Here is a 17,579-nt window from a genome sequence, read left to right on the forward strand (position 1 = left end):
CACAAACCAAAGAAGCAGGATAGGCTAGTAAAGAGAAGAAGAAACGACATCACTATCGGATCGTACACCCATGCGAACATCATAGGTATATGATTCAAGGGTGATGCTCCCATCCAACCACCCGCTCACAATGACGTTGACTACTCAAAAGATTTTGAGACATTGTAATTATGAAGTTCAATGATATATAAAAATTGTTACAGTCAAATCAATCCAAAGCAATCATACCGTTGACAACAAAAGTTATCCTCAAAACAAAGACTACAAAAGCATACATACTAAAAAAAACAAAAACAAAAAAAAAAACGACGCAGGTTTCCAAAGGTGAGTACTGCTCCTCCATTAGTAGCACGTGTAATCTCCATTTGACTGCATGTAGGTCTGAACAAGTCGCCTGTTGGAATGAATAAGGTTCCAAATGTCTCCTTGTAGAATACGCTTCAACAGTCGTAACGTCACATTCCTCGTAATGACGCATGGTAACTTAGTAACCGGCTCTAAACTATCGGAACAATGGCGGACACCCTTACGAAATATTTCTCCGACGAGCATAAAAGCGTATCCAGAGGAGAAAAAAAAACATTATAAATCTGATCATGTTTTGACTTTTACACATTCTGATCACAAGACATATGAAAAGTTCTATCCAGCATGAAGAATAAAAAGTAAAGATTTTCTTTGTTTAGAACCATGATGGCCGCCGTTGCTGGGCGACATGGCAGCAGACTATTGAATCCAAGTGCCTCGGTGTTGACTTTGAACAATGTCGAAAAAACCTGCTCTACACATTCCCAGTGTTTGGTTCTTTCGGCGAGGGCTAAACGACCCATAATCATAAAAATACAATGCAAATTGAATGAGGTCTAATTTTATTTTGTTTACATTTCTACAAAACCCTAATGATGTAACCTTTGTCTTTTCTTTTGCATTCGAGATTCACAAAAATTATTTTTTTTTCTCTTATAATTTGTGTACGCCATTTGTTGGATTTTCTAGTGTAAGAGTTTGACATGCGTTCTATCAACGGTCATGAAAAATAAGCGGGTCAATCAAATAACAATAAATAAGTAGCAAATTTTACACAATTTTACAATCAATCATACTGTCTAATTTTCATGTAATTATTATTAATTGCGAATGAATAGAAATAGTTCAAAGACCGTTGTGTTAATTGTGGTGCCGAGTATATGTGTAACCTTGAACATGTATAGTCTGGTTAACACAGTTAAGTGAGAATTACTCATAGGCATGTATGGCAGCAGCTTCTTATGGTGCTCACACTACTATGGTAGTATGACATTCGATCCAATCAGCCAATTCTTTACCTCACTCGTGCACCGTCGCAAACCCACCCGGAAGCTTCGTCACAACACACCGTTCAACTAGATGCTCTGCGGTTTCGGGCTCGTTACCACAACGGGTATATATTGGACAGGTGGAAAGTCCCCACTGATGAAGCGATTTTGTCGTTAGGCTGGCAGGTTCTCGACCAGAGCCGATTCGCTGCAACCCAGTCCCTCTTCTTGCTGGTGGAGAAGCCTGGGGTCTGATAAATGGAGCGGGACTATGGTAGTCTCAGACTAAAGCAAAGTCTGAGACTTTGTAGTCTAAGACTTTGGGAAGTCAGAGACTACGGAAAGTAAGCTATTCATGGAGTCAGACTTCGTCCCTGACTATCAAGTCTCTGACTACGCTTGCGAAGTCTCAGACTACAGAGGTCAATCTATTTTTAACTGGGGATTCCTCGGAAACGTACCACAACACGTCATAGAAATGTGTTACTTTTCCAGCTGCGCATGCGTCATACGAAGTGGCACAGAAATCATATCTATTTCTTCTTCGTGTTTGTTTTGATCGTTTTTTTTTGTTGTTGTTGTTTTGTTGTTGTTTTTTCCCCATAAATAAAAATAGTGTGAGACAAGTTGAGGGGTGTAAAAATTGTTTGAGAATGTGTGTGTGTGTGTGTGTGTGTGTAATGTTTTTAGAAAATATAAATAACGATGGCACTTAAATGATTCTTACCCACGGTGTAGCATTGTTCTAAGTAGAGAGCGGTGGGCGCTGCCTGAAGCATGGGGTCCCGAAAATACTAACGAAAGAGTGATGATGGAGAGGAATCGGTGGAAACAATACAGACAATGGGCGTTTCGGGTACAAACCCTTCGTCGGCACAACAATAAACAAATAAACGTTGAAAACAAATAAGATGAAATGCAGTATAAATTGCATCGTCTGTATTCAACGATGGTTGGAGTGTGAACGAATCGTTAGCGCAGTGTGATAGAAATGATTAGGCCAGTGAGAGACGTGAAATTTCTAGAAAATAATGGACGATAAAAGACATAAAAGAAATGTAATAGTAGTCGTAGTAGTATGTATAGTAGTAGTAGTAGTAGTAGTAGTAGTAAATAGTAGTAGTAGTAGTAGTAGTAGTAGTAGTAGTAGTAGTTAGTAGTAGTAGTATAGTATGTAGTAGTTAGTAGTAGTAGTAGTAAGTAGTAGTAGTAGTAGTGTAGTAGTAGTAGTAGTAGTAGTAGTGTATAGTAGTAGTAGTAGTAGTAGTAGTAGTAGTAGTAGTAGTAGTAGTAGTAGTAGTAGTAGTAGTAGTAGTAGTAGATAGTAGTAGTAGTAGTAGTAAGTAGTAGTAGTAGTAGTAGTAGTAGTAGTAGTAGTAGCAGAGTAAGTAGTAGTAGTGTAGTAGTAGTAGTAGTATGAGTAGTAGTAGAGTAGTAGTAGAAGGAGTAGTATAGTAGTAGAGTAGTAGTAGTAGTAGTAGTAGTAGAGGAGGAGGAGGAGGAGGAGGAGGGAGGAGGAGGGGAGGAGGAGGAGGAGGAGTTACTATGAAACTGTCTTTGGGGGGGGGGGGGGAGGAGTCCCTGCAGAGTGTTTTGAATGGGCAAGATGAGGAGTGTATGTGCGATTGTCGAATCTTCGAGAAAAGTAAAGAAAAGAAAAGAAACAAAACCAAAAAAATAAATAAATAAATAAATAAATAAATAAATAAATAAATAAATAAATAAATAAATAAATAAATAAATAAATAAATAAATAAATAAATAAAAATAAATATAAAATCAAAAACTGTCGGGTATTCTTGTTCTAATCGCTGTACAATTACTTCCCCCAGCGTAGAGGACATATTATGATTTTGATATTTACACCTGCTAAATCGCGGGTGTAAATTTCACCCGTTTAGTCCCTCGTTTAGTCTAAGACTTCGCGTAGTCCGGCTTCATGAATATCTTACAACGCCTTTTAGTCTGAGACAACGGATTTAGTCTAGGACTATCGTCGTAGTCCCGCTCCATGAATCAGACCCCTGGTTTCTTTTCCCCCAGTTTCAAGGAGTTTATGCGCCTGTCCCCTCGAGGGATTGAATTCGTCCAAACCGACTTCCATCTCGTATATGCCTTCTCTGTCCGTAGTCAGGGAATCTGCGTACGAGGGTTGCCGGGACTTATTTCGGCTAACAAAGACCTAAGTGATGTCAACTTCGTTCTATCTATAAACTAATAAATAACAATGTGAAATTGAATGTAAGCTTCAATTTAATATACGAAAACAGATAAAATGGAAGTTTCGACTTTCTCTTTTATCAACAAAACAGGATGACTGAAACACTACAGACGAATGAGATAATGTGGTAGTGGTGTTGTTAAGATGAATAAACACAAACATTGATGGGCCGGAAATAGTAGTATGCTCCTTAGTAAGGAAGCACGAATTAAAACAGAACAATAGATATTTATAAAAGGTGCTCAATTAATTAAGTCAAAAGAGGGGAGGCGGGGAGGAACTGTTTAATGCAGTATAGAAAGTGAAATATAATAACGTGTAGATTATTGTTGGAAAATAAATATAATAGAATTGGAAATAAATGCAAAATATAAGTCTGCTGCTGCTGCTGCTGCTGCTGCTGCTGCTGCTGCTGCTGCTGCTGCTCTAACTACTATACTACTACTACTACTACTACTACTACTTACTACTACTACTACTACTACTACTACTACTACTACTACATACTACTACTACTACTATACTACTACTACTACTACTACTACTATACTACTACTACTACTACTACTACTACTACTACTACTACTACTACTACTACTACTACTACTACTACTACTACTACTACTACTACTACTACTACTACTACTACTACTACTACTCCCTACTACTACTTACTACTACTACTACTACTACTACTACTACTACTACTACTACTACTACTACTACTACTACTACTACTACTACTACTACTACTACTACTACTACTACTACTACTACTACTACTACTACTACTACTACTACTACTACTACTACTACTACTACTACTACTACTACTACTACTACTACTACTACTACTACTACTACTACTACTACTACTGTATTTATTTTCTAACAAAACTCTACACTTTATTATATTTCACTTTCTATACTGTATTACACAGTTCCTCCCCGCCTTCCCTTTTGACTTAATTAATTGCACACCTGCTGTTTGCAATAGAAATGGATGTTCTAACAGGACCCATTCGGCGAGAGGCACCGTGGAACATTATGTATGCGGATGACGTAGTAGGGTTGGAGACGGATGTTGGAAAGGAGGGGATTACGGGTAAGCAGATCGAAGACAGAGTAGTTGTGCATCGGACAACAGAGATCAGAACCACCAATAAAGAAGAGGATGTGCCAGAGACAAACCAGTTCAAATACTTAAGAACAAACAAGGAGATAGGGGCAATGAGATGGAGGTTAAGAAGAGGATACAGGCAGGCTGGAATAATTGGAAGGTAACTGGAGTTATGCGTGACAAACGAATTTCCGCAAAGCTGAAGGGGAAAATATATACAACAGTTGTAAGACCAGCAATGTTAAATGGACTAGAGACAGCAGCTACAACAAAGAAACAAGATAAAGAAGTCGGGGTTGCAGAAATGAGGATGTTGAGATGATCACAAAACAATGTGCAACTTAAAACCTGGATAATACAATTAGTGAGAACGACTCATAAAAATGCCTGGCTTAAAACAATAACAAAGAGCTGAGTGACGTCAACTTCGTTCCTTCGATAGATATAATGAAATTGACGTCCCTCGCTCAGTGTCTCGGTACGTTATATCCAGCTGGCGGATGTTATGGGTTTTCTAACTAAATGCAGAGCATCAATAAACTTCAAGGGTACACATAGTTTTGTGTTGGTACGTTGTATCCAGCTGCCGGATGTTTTGATTTTTTTTTTTAAACAAGCAGACAGCTTCAATAGTCTGATTGATGCAGACGGATTCTACATAGTACGTTTCAGATCAAATTTGGCCAAATTTCAAAATTGATGAATATTATCATATTTGGTATCATTTGAAAGAGAACTTTAAGCGCTTTCAGAAAATATAAATACATTGAGCTTGAGCACCTTTACTACTAGTGTATAAGCCCAAATAGTTACCTACTCTTCTAGTTTCATGATATGACATTTACCTAAAATCATACGACCAATAACAGATTAAGATGTAACTCCATAGGTTTCTATCAGGACCGTCAGATGGCCACGTGCCTGACCAATTTGGTCAGCATTGGCCACAGAGAATCGTGTTTCTATTATTAATTTTATCTATCTATTTATTTATTTATTTATTAATTTATTTTTCAATAACTATTCTATTATTCATTTTATCTATTTATTTATTTATTCATTTATTATTCAATAGATATTTTCCTAGTCTAGTCGAGTTTTAGGTTTATCCAGATCGATGAGTTGCTTTCTGTCTTGTCTTGGAATGATATTACTTAGTTTTGTCAGGCCTTTGCCGGAGTGCTGAGCGGGAAACAGTCCAATGTATAGTTAGATTTGGAAGAGCGGGAAACAGTCCAATGTATAGTTAGATTTGGAAGAGCGGGAAACAGTCCAATGTATAGTTAGATTTGGAAGAGCGGGAAACAGTCCAATGTATAGTTAGATTTGGAAGAGCGGGAAACAGTCCAATGTATAGTTAGATTTGGAAGAGCGGGAAACAGTCCAATGTATAGTTAGATTTGGAAGAGCGGGAAACAGTCAAATGTATAGTTAGATTTGGAAGAGCGGGAAACAGTCCAATGTATAGTTAAGATTTGGAAGAGCGGGAAACAGTCAAATGTATAGTTAGATTTGGAAGAGCGGGAAACAGTCAAATGTATAGTTAGATTTGGAAGAGCGGGAAACAGTCAAATGTATAGTTAGATTTGGAAGATAATATTTTTTCATTCTAAATCATCCCTCTGTTATTCGTTGCTATATTTGTTGTTTTTAATGTAAGCATATGGATGTATACCTCTAATGGGATCATGTGCTTGTGTCTGGATGAGACTTTTAAGTGATCTCAGACTAAGTAAGCTACTACTAAGTAAGCTGATAGTATGCTCTTGGAATCTACATCTGTTCCTATTTGAACCCTTCCCCTTTGTCTTACTTTTTCTTGTATGCTTTCCATTGTATATCAAGAATTTTATGTCCCTCCCATATCCTTCCTTTTTACTGGTGCTGAAATGACCTAAATTATTTAGTGTTGCAAGCGCTATAAAACCCTAAAAACCAAACAAAACAAAGACCGATGAGTTTTTCAAAGAGGTCAGCGTGTTCGTGAGGTTCTTTACCACTTTTGAAGTCGAAATGCTACATCTGATGATGCATTTGAAAGCTGCTTTAAAATTATGTCACTGCTTAGGGAAAAGTAAGGACGGGTGAGATGAAGCTCACGAGTAAAGTTCTCGAAAGTATTTTGACAATAAGTACACAATTAAATAACGACAGGTAAGTTGGCCAATACCTGCATCTGATAACCCGATAGGTATCTATTACACAATTATCAATCTGTTGTATTGATATGACTAATGACGACAAGATTATCCAGACTTAATTACGCAAGCTATAGATTATACCAAAGTGGTGCCTAAATGAGCCGATAAAATGAATAGTACAGTAAAGCTAGTAAAGATGACTCTTATAAAAGATACAAAACAAATTAAACGACGTTTAGGCCTTTGGCCTACTTCGGGTAAACAAGAAAAGGAAATATCTGATATTACATTGGCATTATAGTTAAAACAGTATAGGTAAAAATGTGTGTGCGTGCATGCAAAGGATGGAGAGAGAGTGAGAGAAAAAAAAAAGAAAAAAAGAAAAAAAAAAAAAAGAGAGAGAGAGAGAGAGAGAGAGAGAGAGAGAGAGAGAGAGAGAGAGAGAGAGAGAGAGAGAGAGAGAGAGAGAGAAAATGAGATGAAATGTAAACCAAGATCAAAACTATATAAATCAATCATAAAAAGTATCAAATAAATGGGATCATGCAGCCATGGGTCTAGTCGGGTTGGATGCGTGAATTATGACACTCTTCTAAAATAATAATAATAATAATAATAATAATAATAATAATAATAATAATATAATAATAATAATAATAATAATAATAATAATAATAATAATAATAATAATAATAATAATAATAATAATAATAATAATAATAATAATAATATGTTTTTTTTGTTTTTAAGGGTTTTACGGCGCTTGCAACACATTTAGGTTATATCAGCGCCAGTAAAAAGGAAGAAAATGGGATCGTAAAAGTTCTAGAATTACAATTAAAGCACCCAAGAAAAGTAAGACATAGGGGAACTAAGAACAAATAGGGATCAGATGTAGATTCCAAGAGCACACCATCAATGTACTTAGTTTGAGATCACCTATGTCTCATCCGGACACAAGCACAAAATCCAACAAAGAGGAATACACTCAAATGCTTACATTATACATTCATCATCATCATCATTGCCTTTTTCACCCTGGGTCAGGGTATAGGCCACAGACAAACAGTTTCCATCCTTCTCTATCCTGAGCCAACTGTTTTATCTCATTCCAGGTCTTACCACTTCTCTGTATATCAGCTTCTTTAATTCTTCTCCATGTTCCTCGTGGCCTTCCCCTTGATCTTCTGCCCTGAGGGTTCCAGTCCAATACTTTCTTTGTTATAGTTGAGTCATTCTTTCTAAGCGTGTGTCCAATCCACCTCCATCGTCTTCTTCCTATATCCTCTCCTACTGGTTTCTGCTGTGTTCTTTTCCATACTTCTTCATTTTTTATTCTATCCATCCATTTTATTCTGAGTAGCTTACGCATGCACCTGTTTACAAAAATCTGTACCCTCCTTATACATGCCTGTGATGCGTTCCAAGTTTCACATCCATACAGTAGGACAGACTTCACGTTTGAGTTGAAAAGTCTTAGCTTTAGTTGAAGGGAGATATCTTTAGTTCTCCAAACTCTGTTCAAAGATGTGAATGCAGCCTGTGCCTTTCCTATTCGTGCTTTCACCTCTGCTTCCGTGCCTCCATCCTTGTCAATTATACTTCCGAGATAGCAGAAAGTGTCTATATCTTCGAGTTCCTGATCTTTTACTTTGATCTGCTCCCTTTGACGCGTACCTATCCTCAAGACCTTTGACTTTGCAGGGTGTATTCTTAGACCAATTGATTCCGAGAGGCTGTTTATAATTGTGGTTTTTGCTTGCATCTGGTCCTGGGTGTGGGACAAAAGAGCCAGATCATCTGCAAAATCCAGATCATCCAACTGTGTCCAGGGGGTCCACTGTATCCCATTTCTTCTCCCTTTGGAGGTTTCCTTCATTAGCCAATCAATGGCAAGGATGAACAGGAATGGAGAGAGCAAGCATCCCTGCTTGACACAAGTCTTAATTTCAAAGCTGTCAGTCAGCTGATCTTCATGTACAACCCTGCAACTTGATCCTTCATACATTTCCTTAATGAGGTTTACTATCTTTTCAGGGAGTCCATAATGTGCCAGAATTTTCCACAATGTTGCTCTGTCAATACTGTCGAAAGCCTTCTCGTAATCCAGAAAGTTGACAATAAGAGGAGAGTTCCATTCTATAGACTGTTCCACTATGACTCGCAGAGAGGCAATCTGGTCGGTGGTTGAACGGTTTTTCCGAAAACCTGCCTGTTCGTCCCGCAGTTTAGCAATCTGTTGCATTCTTAATTCTCTCTAAAATAATACGGTTGAAAACCTTTCCTGGGATAGAAAGAAGAGTGATGCCTCGATAATTATTACAATTACTGAGGTCCCCTTTCTTTGGAAGCTTGATAAGATGTCCTTCCTTCCAATCCTTTGGGAATATCCCGTCATTCCATATTCTCTCAAATAGTGGGTGCAGGGCCTCAGCATTTCTTTCCGCATCAACTTTTAGAGCCTCCGGTGGAATCTGGTCTGGTCCAGCAACTTTCCCCCTTTTCATCTTGTTAATGGCACCCACAATCTCTGCTATCGATGGTGGATCACAGCTAATTGGTAGCTCATTCCTTGCAGGCAAAATTTCTGGCTGGTTGTCTGGTGGTGGTCTGTTCAGAAGGCAGTTGAAATGTTCCCTCCATCGTTCAGATTGAGCCTCTTTTCCAAAAATAGTTTTCCCATCTTTGTCTTTGACTGGTACCTCTGGTTTCCCATATTTTCCAGCAAGTGTCTTGGTAGTTTGATAAAGGATCCTCATGTGTCCTCCAGTCGCTGCTGCTTCTGCTTTCTCTGCAAGTCTGTTCATGAATGCTTCCTTGTCTTTCTTCACAGATCTTTTGACTTCCTTAGCTATGGCTCGATACTGCTCTTGTGCATCCAGTCTTGAAGCCCTTGTTCGGCTTGCATTCACTTGTTCCTTCCTTGTTCTCCTCTTTTCAATAAGGTCCAAGGTGGTTGGACTTATCCATTCTTTATGTTCCGATTTCTTTACCCCCAATACCTCGTGGCAAGTTGTTATGTAAACTTCCTTGATCTTTGCCCAATGTGACTCTACATCTATGTCCTCCTCGAGCTCAGTAAGAGGTTGGAATCTATTACTCAATTGTAGTTTGAATTCCTCATTCTTTTCCCCATCAAGTGCATTCACCTCGAATTTTCTTCTTGTATGTGATCTGGCCCCGTGTTTTCTGAGTCGGAGCTTAAGCTTTGCCAATAGCAGGTGGTGGTCTGATCCAACATCTGCCCCTCTCCGTACTGTCACATCTTCCAATGAACGTCTGAATCTACGAGAGATACAAAAATGATCAATCTGATTCTCTGTCACACCATCTGGTGAGACCCAAGTTGCTTTGTGGATCCTCTTATGGGGGAACACTGATCCTCCAATTACCAAACTGTTGAATGCACAGAAATTTGCAAATCTCTCACCATTATCATTCATTTCTCCCATGCCATGACGTCCCATGATACCTTCATAGCCTACGTTATCCTGTCCCACTTTTGCATTAGCATCTCCCATCAATATGTTGATGTCTTTCCTTGGCAACTTGTCAATGACTTGTTGTAGCAGACCATAAAATGTATCTTTGTCCTCATCTGTTGCATCATTTGTTGGGGCATAGATCTGTACAATGTTCATGCTGATCTTCTTACTCCGTGTTGTAAAGGACGCCATGATGATCCTTTCTCCGCATTGTTCCCATCCTCTCAGTGACTTCTGGGCAAACTTGCTTAGAATTATTCCTACTCCCTGTGTATGAATCCCGTCCCCTCTCCCTGAATATAAAATCTTCTCCCCAGACTTGAGGTGTTTCTGTCCGGATTGTATCCAGTGGGTTTCGCTTACTCCAAGTATATGCAGCCTGTATCTTCTCATCTCAGTCACAACTTGAGAGCTTTTTCCTGCTTCATACATGGTGCGAACGTTCCACGACGCAATTCGAAGCTGCTTGTTTGGCGAAGACGTCATCGGGTCAGCAGAGTCCTTTCGGCTTTGTCTGTTGTCCTTCATAAATTCTGTAATTCCAGAAACTCTTCGGTCGCCCAAGCTAAAAAAAGGATTTGGTTTGTCTGTCTGTGTTTCTGTAACGGTTTGAGTTTAACGGAAAGGGGTGTTAACCCTTTGCCAACCCCCAACCTGGAGGACCAGGTGACTCAAAGATGGGGGAATCACACACCATTAGTCGCCTTTTACGACACGCTGGCTTGGCATTGGGATATTCTTGACCCTCTCAGTTGAGGGACCCCGGACACCACACGGGGAACATTATACATTAAAAATAACAAATATAATAATACATAACAGAGAGATGATTTACAAGTAAAAAAATATCATCTCCCAAAACAATAACTATGCATTTGACTGTTTCCCTTTCAGCCAGGACTCCGACGAGGGCCAGGAAAAAAAAACAAGTAATCTCATTCCACGACAAAGACAGAAAGCTTGTTGGACAAGATATAAGGGGATAGAAGACACAGTATGTACCTCTCTGCCCGCTATGGGAGGTCAGGATCCTATTATAATAATAATAATAATAATAATAATAATAATAATAATAATAATAATAATAATAATAATAATAATAAAATAATAAAATAATAATAATATAATAATAATATAATAATAATAATAATAATAATAATAATAATAATAATAATAATAATAATAATAATAATAATAATAATAATAATAATAATAATAATAATAATAATAATAATAATAATCCTTTCTTTAAAAAATTTAGCCTTGTGGAGAACATTGTGCTTATTCGAGTCAATAAAAAAAAATGATACGGCGCACAACTCTACTGAAAGATTTGAAAATAAGAAAGATTTGAAAATAAGAAATGTTTTTTTACAGATAGATAAACGGATAACTTGATTTCCTTTTATAATCTGAAGTCAGTTTGAAAGTTTGTTGAGTCAAACAGATATCATAAAATACGTACCGACGACACTAACACTCTCAAATACAACCAATCTGGACATTGTAAAAAGTTGTCACTTAGACGTTTTTACGCAAATCGTTGCATTCGAAATGCATTCACTTAATTACTTTACGGAATTCAGATCTAAACTAAGTTTTCAACAGTTTTCATCTATTTATGACATCAAGTATTTTTATTGCCCCTATGATGCTTTCAGTGTGATGGTTTCGGGTGGATAATACAGGTTTAATTTCTTTGGTAATAAATTAAAAAATAATAATAATAATAATAATCTAAAAAATCGAAATTTAAAACTAGAAAATAGAAGTTGCATTGAAGGTAAAATACAACGTTTTAGAAAGACCTTATTAAATGTTAAGAACAGTCAGATGGCTCCGTAGCGCAGTGGATAAGCTGTCAAACTCTAACCTTGAAAGTACCGGGTTCCATCCCATTGTGGACATTTTTTTTTAAAGTTTACTTTATTGAGAAATACATCATTTTTGTTGTTATAGTAACTGGACATATATTTAAAACCTTAAATTAATCTATTATTATTATTATTATTATTATTATTATTATTATTATTATTATTATTATTATTATTATTATTATTATTATTATTATTATTATTATTATTATCATTATTGTTATTATTATTATTATTATTATTATTATTATTATTATTATTATTATTATTATTATTATTATTATTATTATTATTATTATTATTATTATTATTATTATTATTATTATTATATATATATTATTTTTTTTTTTTTTAATTTATTTATTTTATTTTTTTATTTTTTTATTGTTTTGTTTTTTTAAACAACATCGGTACCATTCAATGTGTCATCGTCGTGCATTTATATGTAAACGTCGATTGTTATCATTTTAAATATTTTATCATTATCATCATGATCAGTTTATTCGTTTACCGCGTCTTTGTCATTTTATTGGGGGTTTTTTTCCTTCTTCTTTTGTTGTTGTTGTTTTTCAAAAACTTCCTGTCCCATCATTGTTTATGTCTATTTACCTTATCTACGCCATTCACACTACACATCTCTCATTCGTCCTTAGTGTCTTATTCGTCGTGTTTTGTTGATAAAGGGGAAATCAGAAACGCCCACAGTATGTCTTCGTCTATTAATAAATTGAGGCTTACAATTCAACACTTATCGTTATTTTTTCCTTCGAGCTTCAAGCAGCAACATTTTCATTAATCAACCAGCACCGCCAACGGAGGTGCATAAAAACGGTGCGTTTTTCTACACCTCCAGCGGAGGTACATAAAAACGGTGCATTTCTGTAGGTACACCTCCAACGGAGGTGCATAAAAAACGCCACCAAACATGATCACCAGAGTACTGTAATGTAAAGTAAGTTCTCGATCCCAGGATCGTCTTTCAACTCTGCTCACGTCTGCTACTTCAGGTTTATTTTAGCAGTTAATTTTCTTACCACAACCTGTTTTCACACACGGACAACTGCATGTTGCTGTGTCACGGGTCAGAGGCTATAGTGGCTTACACTTAATGTTGGGCCACACAGAAAAATCAACAGAGGATGTACCAAGTTACACAGACAACGTTGTTTACCAATCTGCCCTCATTAGATGATGGTGGGTACAATATCGAATGAAAATAGTTCTTTCCCCGCGAAAATACGGGCTTCTTACTAGTATTAATAATAATAATGCTAATAATAATGCTATAATAATAATAATAATAATAACAATAATAATAATAATAATAATAATAATAATAATAATAATAATAATAATAATAATAATAATAATAATAATAATAATAATCGTCGTCGTCGTCCTAATAATAATAATAATAATAATAATAATATATAATAATAATAATAATAATAATAATAATAAAAAAATAATAATAATAATAATAATAATAATAATAATAATAATAATAATAATAATAATAATAATAATAATAATAATAATAAATAATAATAATTGAAAATGCTAATAATAATGATGATAATAATAATAATAATATAATAATAATAATAATAATAATAAATAATAATAATAATAATATAATAATAATAATAATATAATAATAATAATAATAATAATAATAATAATAATAATAATAATAATAATAATTAATAATAATAATAATAATAATAATAATAATATATAATAATATATAATAATAATAAAATAAATAATAATAATAATAATAATAATAATAATAATAATAATAATAATAATAATAATAATATAATAATAATAATAATAATAATAATAATAATAATAATAATAATAATATATAATAATAATATAATAATAATAATAATAATAATAATAATAATAATAATAATAATAATTAATAATATAATAATAATAAAATATATAATAATAATAATAATAATAATAATTAATAAATAAATATAATATATAAGTTTTAAAAATATAATTAAAATAAAAATAAAACGGGACAGAAAGCACAAATAATAACTCTAGGTCTAAATAAAGTAGACTGATTGTTTGGGATGCTGTCTAGTGAAAGAAAATAATAACATGTAACAATTAACAATAACCAAAAAAAAAAATTATTAATTTGTTACAATCCCAAAATAGATTCTTTTTTCTATGTCAATCGCCTTTTCTTTCAGTCAAAATAAATGTCTTGTCTGTTAAGAAAGTTGAATTGGTGTCAAAATACCAAACTGTCACTGTCAAATTTGTTTATGTTTTGATTTGACCATCCACATTGTTGGATTAACGGCCCAATTCGAGTGGATGGTCAAGGCTATTCTTCTATTTCTTTTTTTTTTTCTTTTCTTCTATTACATTTTTTGGGTACCATTTACGACAGCATTATATAGATAGTATGCGCTTGGCTAAGAAGCTCATAACATTGCCATCCGGAAGTATAACGGACCAACACAAAACCATGTGTAACCATGAACTTTTATAATCGGAGTAATACAGTCTAGTGAGTATCACTCACAAACGCGGATGGCAAAATACAATAACAAAGGCTTGAGTGACGTCATCTTCGAACTATCTATACTTGCGATCAAAAGAAAGTATACACATTTAAAATCGTCGTTACTTTTTTATCCGTTCGCGTATTCTAATGATGTTCCACTGAGTTGTTTACCATTAGCCTTTCTGTGTACTGAGAGCTGATGTTTTTGTTTTTGACCTGAAATTCGCTCACCACGTCGCGCAGCACTAAAATGGCCTTTTAGCCCCTTACTCTGGACAGGAAGTGTGTAGATTATTTTTTTTTTTTGCATCCGTGTCTTGAACAACATGTACGCGCCATTGGTCATCTTCAAGCTGGACAGTATGTGACCAATGTCGCAAGAATGCTTAATATCACAAGGAGAACTGTATATCCGTTTGTGTCATTTCAAATCGATCCACTAACGACACCGTTGGGGTTTTTTTTTCAGTTTTGTTTTGTTTTAGTTATTATTATTATCATTATTATCATTATTATTATTATTATTATTATTATTATTATTATTATTATTATTATTATTATTATTATTATTATTATTATTATTATTATTATTATTATTATTACTATTATCATTATTTTTGTTATTACTATTATTATTATTATCATTATTATTATTATTATTATTATTATTATTATTATTATTATTATTATTATTATATTATTATTATTATTATTATTATTATTGGGGGGGGGGGGGGGGGGGTTGCACCACCGTTGGAGGTGCAGATTAATACACTGTTTATCTGCGCCCCCGGGCAGTGTAATCACGCGGTGTAAACGATAATTTAACTGGGTTATGCTGATAAGTGAGTGTTTGTGTGTGTTGTGTTTGTGTGTGTTAGTGTGTGTTAGTGTGTGTTAGTGGATGTGTGAGCATGCGTGTGCGAGTTTGTGTAAAACAATAAAAACACTTATGTCAACTCAAAATATAAATACCTTTGGTACCATCAAGTAGAATTTAATCACTGCAATATTTTACAAAAAGAAGTTATAGAACTCGACATGGTATTATAAATCAAATAAAAAATAATATTGCCAAATATTTACCTTAAGAAGGATGTGAATCAACAATCAAACAAATCATTCATAAACACTCATAACATCCCTGTTACTATCACACAATGTACGAATTAAACCCGAGTGATTCTACCCTAGTAATAATAGTTAGCCTGTGTTCGATTCAAAACAATCCAGTATATTAACTGAACTCGGCGACATCTTATCAGTTGATGATAATAATGAATTCAAATAACTACGTAATTGCACGGCGAAAAGGCCCCGAACAATTTATCACCTTTGAATCAACGCCGGTGTACAAGATAATCATTTTAGGACATACAAGAAATCATACATGACAATACTCATTAAATCAACATGGCGTTGTTGCAATCCCATGCAAGGAAAGCAAACCAACGTTATCCTCATTTTTAGTGCATTTTGTCGTTTTAAAACAATAGGCATGCACTCATTTGGTGCATGTTGTGATTGTTTATCTTGTCTTTGAAATTTCGATGAAATAATTCACAGAAATATTCATAATGTCTACAGAAAATAACCAAAGCATGTGTATCTACAAAGTGACAACAGGAATTTTTGATACCTCCTTTTGTTCTAAAGATATGGGATTAAGCGTTCCTAATTGTTGGCAACATTTAGTTTTGCGATGCTATTATTCCTTTTCGCTCAACGCCCGTGGGCTGAAATAAAAAGTTTTCAAGATATCAAAATGTTGCTTGGTCACTTTGTAGACATTACCCTTCTAAAGAATCATACCAAATTTAGCAGCCCTATTCAAGATGGCCGCCTCAATATATTGCGCAATACTTTGACATTTTTCCCAAATTTAATCCTGGTGTACTTGAGAAAAAATAATAATTAGAGGTGCCTAAATGAGTCAATAAAATGGAGATAACGATAAAGGGAGTAAATCTGACTCATGAATAAGGGAACAATACAAAACAAACGACGATTCGGTCTTTGGCCTTTTTCAAGTAAACACAATATAAATATAATAATAAACAATTAACGAAAACTATCACAGCCAGCTCAACCCAACAACGTCCTAGAGAAAAAATGCAACTGCAGGACCCAGGCAACATGCCTACTAACGGCAATTGCCTGTCTCAAAACGTTATTGATCAAGCCACAGTTACGCGACCAGACACACCAAAACAAGAAACATACAAACGACATTCTACTACACTAAGCGAACACATTTGGAACCTCAAAGAAAAAAAAAAATACAGCACAGCATCACATGGCAAATCATCTCCAGAGCACAGTCGTACTCCCCCTCTTCTAAGATTTGCAACCTCATGCTTAGAAAAAAAATTCTTCATCATCACACAACCGAACATGGCAACACTCAACAGAGGAAACGAACTAACATCCTCATGCAGACATAGAAACAAACACCTTTTATGTAATTACAAACCTCCATAAACACGAATCTAGAAAAATACGAAAACACAACAATCTACTTTCACTTCCACTTCCACATTGCATGCAACTTCAAACCACCATAATAGTCTCGACACCAAAACATCACAGGAAGTATGAAACAACACACAATCATAAACAAAAATAATGATTACACACACTTCCCGTAGATTGCCATAGACATGAAACAGTACTGTAAACAATAATAATTATACTCGAAATGTTTATATATATATATATTATATATATATATATATATATATATATATATATATATATATATATATATATATATATATATATATATATATATATATATATATATATATGTGTGTGTTCGACAAATGGATGATGCCAAGTCTGCAAAGATAGATCATCATCAAGCCCTACTGCAACCTCCTCGTGGTGTCGAACGGTAACAGGTCAAGC

General features: G+C 34.7%; 1 protein-coding gene across 24 annotated transcripts in view; it reads right to left on the reverse strand.

Moving 5' to 3' along the window:
* Positions 1-17,579, reverse strand: part of LOC144979050 (mucolipin-3-like) — a 116,042-nt gene that overhangs the window by 71,238 nt on the left and 27,225 nt on the right. For 2 of the 24 annotated variants that reach the window (XM_078925773.1, XM_078925780.1), the window contains exon 1: positions 15,759-15,889. The exons of 20 other annotated variants lie outside the window; for them this stretch is intronic. The gene's annotated coding sequence lies outside the window, so the exon portion shown is untranslated. Of the gene's footprint in view, positions 1-15,758; positions 15,956-17,579 lie in introns of those variants that run through there. 2 more of the 24 variants (XM_078925789.1, XM_078925783.1) reach the window with 2 other exon arrangements.

Source organism: Berghia stephanieae, chromosome 1 (genome assembly GCF_034508935.2).
Source record: "Berghia stephanieae isolate SIO BIC M18660-M18661 chromosome 1, UCSD_Bste_1.3, whole genome shotgun sequence".
In the NCBI taxonomy this organism is placed as follows: domain Eukaryota; kingdom Metazoa; phylum Mollusca; class Gastropoda; order Nudibranchia; family Aeolidiidae; genus Berghia; species Berghia stephanieae.